Source organism: Amborella trichopoda, chromosome 2, assembly GCF_054954075.1.
Source record: "Amborella trichopoda isolate Santa Cruz 75 chromosome 2, AtrichopodaSantaCruz75HAP2 v2.0, whole genome shotgun sequence".
Taxonomy (NCBI): domain Eukaryota; kingdom Viridiplantae; phylum Streptophyta; class Magnoliopsida; order Amborellales; family Amborellaceae; genus Amborella; species Amborella trichopoda.
Window position 1 is genome coordinate 19,083,821 of NC_142337.1, and position 5,830 is coordinate 19,089,650.

Consider the following 5,830-nt stretch of genomic DNA (forward strand, 5'->3'; position numbering starts at 1 on the left):
CATAGGATGAATGAGGAGATAGCTAGTTTATATACACCATCAAGCAGGAATGATACAGAAGAGCAATATACTTATGACCTAGAAGGGCAATATAATAATGAGGTGGACATGGCCACAAGATTGAGTTTACATGAACAATATCAGAGGGAATGTGGGTTTAGAATGCCTGGTGGGTCTAGCTCAGACATGCATGGTGGGCCTAGCTCCGATATGCATGGTGGGCCTAGTTCAGATATGCATGGCGGGTCCAGCTCGAGCATGTATGGCGGGCCCAGCTCAAATATGTATGGAGGGGTTGGTGGCAATATGTATCAAGGAGAATCAGTTGTTGAAGAAATTGTTTCTAAGTTACCTAGGAGTGCCAGTATTGCAGGTCATGGTCGTAAAGACCCATTTCTCTCAAAGCCTAAGTCACAACAGATGACCCTAAAAGGCATGGTTAAAGGTACAAGAAACATGTTAGGGAGATATGTTGGTAAATGGTTCTACGATAAAGGGATTCCCTTTGATGCAGCCAATAGCCCATATTTTCCACCTATGATTAGTGCAATCCAGAGAGTCGGGCCCGGGGTAAAACCCCCGACGGCATATGAGCTCAGTGGGCCAATATTAGATGAAGAGGTAGAGGAAGTTAAAAAGTGGATTGAAGAATATAAACAGAGTTGGCCAAGGACAGGAATTACTCTCATGAGTGATGGTTGGTTGAATAAAGTTAGCAAAAAGGAGTTTTTAAACTTCTTGGCCTATTCCCCAAAAGGTACAGCTTTTTTGTCTAGCAAAGACGTATCAGGGACGAAGAAGGATGCAAACTTCTACGTACTACTATATGATCAGATAGTGGAGGAGGTGGGAGATAAGCATGTAGTCCAGTTTATTACGGACAATGCGCGTGCATGTGTTTCTGCGGGCAGCAAGTTGATGGATAAGAGGAAGCATCTAGTATGGACCCCGTGTGCTGCACACAGCATCGATCTTATGTTAGTGGAAATCGGTGAGATCAAAATTGTGAAGGAGACTCTAGATGAAGCAAGGTTGGTGTCGAGATTTATATACAACCACTCTAAAATATTATTTCTGTTTAGAGAACACTCTAAGAAAAAAGAGATAATCAAGCCTGCCATAACCCGCTTTGCGACCGATTACTTAGCTGTGGACTCCATTCGACAATCTGAAGGTGCATTAAAGAGATTGTTTACTTGTGAAGAATGGTTAAATGACCGCCTCTCGAAGTCCAGTACCGGTATAAAAGTGGATAACATAATCTCAAATAGGTTGTTCTGGTCTCGATGTTCCAGTGTTGTAGAGGCCACTGCCCCTTTGGTCACGGTGTTAAGAATGGTGGATGCTAATAAGAAAGCTACCATGGGTATCCTTTATGAAGGTATTGAGAGGGCGAAATCAGCTATTGGGGAGAAGTGTAATTTTGCTAGCAAAGTGATCGAGATTATAGAAAAGAGGTGGAACACCAAATTTGGACGTCCAATTCATTATGCTGGTAAATATATATTTATATCATTACAATGTTTCAGTTTAAATCATTTTTTTATGAAATTGTAAATGACATTTTTCTACCTATATATTTTTTAGGTTACTACTTCAACCCAAAATTTTTCTATTTGACACTTGAACAACCCCACAAGATTATGGAAGGGGTCAGATACATTATTGCAAGGTTGGAGAGAAGCCATCGAAACCAAGTAGCAGCAATACAAGAGGTATTATTTAATGTTTGGGTAAGAACTTCATTGAGTTGTTATATTTGTGAGGAATAATACACTAAAACGTAATATATTTGTTTTAGCTTGCTATGTATAGGGATGCTATAGGATCCTTCAGAACTAGACTTGCCAGAAATTCTCGAACTATGATGGATCCAGGTTATCCCCTCGCTAATATTTTGTTTATTCATATATTTAATCTTATGAATTGTTCTTGCCCTTACAATGCTTTTTACATTTTAATACAGCTGAATGGTGGGAGATATATGGTACTGATGCACCTCACCTAAAGAGGATAGCAATCAAGGTGCTCTCCCAGACATGTTCTGCTACTGGCTGTGAGCGCAACTGGAGTACGTTCCAATGGTTGCACACTACTAGGAGGAATCGAATCGCTTCTGAGAAGCTTCATAAACTAGTCTACGTTCATTATAATTTAAACCTCAGAGAGCGACAAATAAGAAGGAAGCTTGAAGACTATGGGCCGATAGACTTAGACACAATATTTGTCACAGACACAGCAGACCAATGGGTAGTAGAAGAGGAGGAGCCAGTGTTGCACAAGAGAGCGTTCCTTGAGGCTATCGGTGATGAAGATATTGAAGAAAGTGATGAGCAGCATGAAAGATGAAGCAGCCAGCCAATGTATCCACAATATGTCGGTGATATTGCACCTAATGAGGGAGAGTGGGAAGGGGGTCTAAAAGAAAATGAGAGAGATGATGATTCTGAGGCCACCCTATCCCAGCCATATTATTCACATATCGAGTCCCAACAGCAACAGTGTAGGGATGAGCACGACAGTGCAGGTGAGCATGAAGGATGGACAAGCTTCGGGGATTTTGGATTGGGAACACAACAAAACACTAACACTCAGGGATTTGGGAATAGTCAGACGCCCGCTAATATCGATGATTCGTTTTTAAATCGAATCAATGAATTGTCAAACGAATTCATTCAATGGCACCAGCGTGACCAAGAAGAACAACAACATCGTCTATCATTTTATTTTTAGATCGTATGTTACTAATTTTATGCTTTATTGTAGTCCATGTATGTTGATATACTTATTCCATGATAATTCTATGTTTATCCTTTTGTGTGATGTAAATTAAATGTTGAATGGCGGTTCATGCAGGGAAAGAACATATTAATATTCGCATATTCATTCAAAAACATGAAAATTCTTAATGGAGTACCCTCATTTCTTATTGAATTCCTAAAAAACAATATTTATAATGAATTTTAATAATTTTTTCGGATTTTTTTGAAGCTTTATTCTGACCGATTCACCCGATTCCCGATCCGGATGGTCGATTCGCCGATCCGGATCGGTTTTTGAAAGCCCGTTCCGGGTCACCGATCCGGTTTTTAAACCATTGGTTGCAGGAGTTGAAACTACTAACCAACTTGGTTTTTGAAATATCTATCCCTTTTCAAAATTTTCACTATATGTCTGTGTTTTCAAAAACTTTAATTTCTTTGTTAAAATCATAACCTGTCCCTACTCCAGGTTCTATTTCAAATCTTCCCCTATTTTCAAAATTTCTAAAAGAATTTTAAAAATGAAAGAGCTTGGACACCCGTATATGATGATCGCCGCGTTGCCATGATTCCCGCGTTGCTGCTTTGTCTCTCTCTTCGGAACGCCAGACAAGTATCTTCCTATAGAAAGCCTTTTCCTATAATCAGCCTTAGGAAACCCTAAGGAAATCAAAGAAGATGTCAGAGTTAAAAATTTCAAACTGCAAAAGCCCTAAAGTTAGGTGGCATGGCCAAAAAATCCACCTTGAGTTTCAAGCTTGTGTAACTCACCGACAACTCACGTCGAAAACCTTAGAAGGAAAAATGCCCTAGGTGAGTGAGCTTCGTGAGCGCAATGACTTAGAGGGATAGTTGGTGTGCCTTCTGACCATGTGACATCAAGAAGAAATCTTTGATGTTCACCTGCCCCTCGAACGACAGGGAATGCCAAAGTATCTACTTCTTTACCACTCACCTATCCCTCTAAGGATAAGGAGTGCCAAAGAGGGGCAACTGTAGACACCCCATTTAAATTTTACAAATTCTATGGTTTTTTGAATCCTTAGGACTTTATTATCTTAGTCAACTCAAAATCCATAGTTCACACAGCCTATCTTGTGACCCGGAACTAGTCTGCCTGCCCGAAACCTTGCAAAAACCCTATTTTGAGTCAGATTCTTGTAAATGCCCTGTTTTACCAAAAAAATCATTACAAATAGCAGAAAGAATATGTTTTGAGCAAAATTTTCTTTGAGAGCTTCACAAGAGGTTGAGGAACACACCTGAAAATAAATATTTCACTTTTGACACTTTTTGACTTGGCCGACACTACGCTGAGTGACACGCCCAGTGTCGCCCAGATCCGAGACCTATAAAACGCATTTTTTTTGGATAGGGATGGGTTTGTTATGTGAGCATATCCCTCTCAGCCGATTTTGAGCCTTGTATATCCCTTTTTCATGGCTACTTAAGAGCAGATGAAGTTGGAAACTGGGAGAGAGATCAAAACCTGAGAGAAATCAGAAACCCTAGAGATTGCTTTAGGAAACCCTAGCCTCCTAAAACCCTAACCTATAAGCCTAAGAAAACCTAGACCTAGGGCACAACAACCCTAGATCAGAACTAGACCTAGGGCACAACAACCCTTGATTTAAGCCTTTACACCAGAGACTGGCTGATCGACATCCGAATCAGAGAGGCAAAAGAGGACCGGTTCTGATACGGGTGAGCCCTAGAAGGCTCAGAAGTCCTAGGCCATCTGTCCCGGTTCGGTGTCACTTTCTTCCATTTTATTTCCTTTGCTTTATTTTATTTTATTTTATTTTGTTATGTTTATTTGCTTAAAAATCGTATTTTGTAATGCCTTGGATTAGGCTGGCGCTGCCACAGATCTGAGAGTAGATCTACTTGTTTCCGAGCAGATCTGAACTCGAGTTGTCCCACTTTCTTTACCACTTAATTTAATTTATTTTCATTATTTTAAGGTGTCAAGATCTGAGAGATCTTCATTGGAAGATTTGTTTCGTTTTACATCGTAAACAAAGACTAAAATAAAACATTTTTTATTACTCAATGGGGAAGTTATTGTTATAGGGTCATGCCTTTTGGACTAAAAAGTGTTGGAGAAAATACCAAACGGCCATGGGATTTCATAATCTTATGCATGACATTATGGAAGACCATATAGATGACATCCTAGTCAAGTCCAAAACTAGGGATTATCATCTCACCAATCTTAAAATAGTGTTCGACCAACTCCAAGAGCAACAACTCAAACTCAATCCTCAAAATTGTGCCTTCCGTTTGGAGTCTGGCAAATTGCTCGGTTTCATTGTGAACCAAATGGACATCAAGGTAGACCCAATAAAGATTAAGGCTATCTCTGAAATGCCTCCACCAACAAATACTTCGGAAATCTAAAGGTTGTAGGGAAGACTTCAAGTTATCCGGATATTTCTCTCTCAATTAGCCTAGAAATGTGTACCACTCAATCACCTACTAAAGAAGGACACTCATTTCATATGAGATGAGGCATGTCAGCAGGCTTATGACCACATAAACGACTACCTTTCTAACTCACCAATTCTAAGTCCACATGATCCCAACAAACCCTTTTGTCTTTATCTTGCAGTTACTAAAAAAATAATAGGGGCTTTGTTAGGGTAGTACTACAATTAAGGCAGAGAGAAGACTATCTACAACATCAGTAAGACAAATGTTGAAAATGAAACACGTTACTCAGATGTGGAAAAACAATGTCTAACATTGGTATGAGAAACTAAGAAATTAAGGTATTATATCTTATCCCACACTATCAAACTCATATCCAAAATAGATCCACTCAAGTACCTACTTGAAAAATATGTCGTCAATGGGTGACTAGCCAAGTGGTGGATGCTCCTAAGTTAGTTGACATAGAATATGCAACTCATAAATCAATCAAGAGTCAAGCAATTGCCGACCACTTAGCCGAACATGCCTTACTTAATAGTATGCCCACCAACACTGCCCTCCTTGATGAGGATCTCCTAGCAATCGAAGATCCTACATGGAAACTATACTTTGAATGGGCTAAAAATGAATGTGCC

General features: G+C 39.7%; 1 long non-coding RNA gene across 1 annotated transcript; it reads left to right on the forward strand.

Moving 5' to 3' along the window:
- The first annotated feature begins 1,801 nt into the window (after positions 1 to 1,801).
- On the forward strand, positions 1,802 to 2,824 carry LOC148783147 (uncharacterized). Its single transcript, XR_016050460.1, has 2 exons — positions 1,802 to 1,877; positions 1,967 to 2,824. It is a non-coding gene; the product is annotated as an uncharacterized LOC148783147 (long non-coding RNA).
- The last annotated feature ends 3,006 nt before the right edge of the window (positions 2,825 to 5,830 follow it).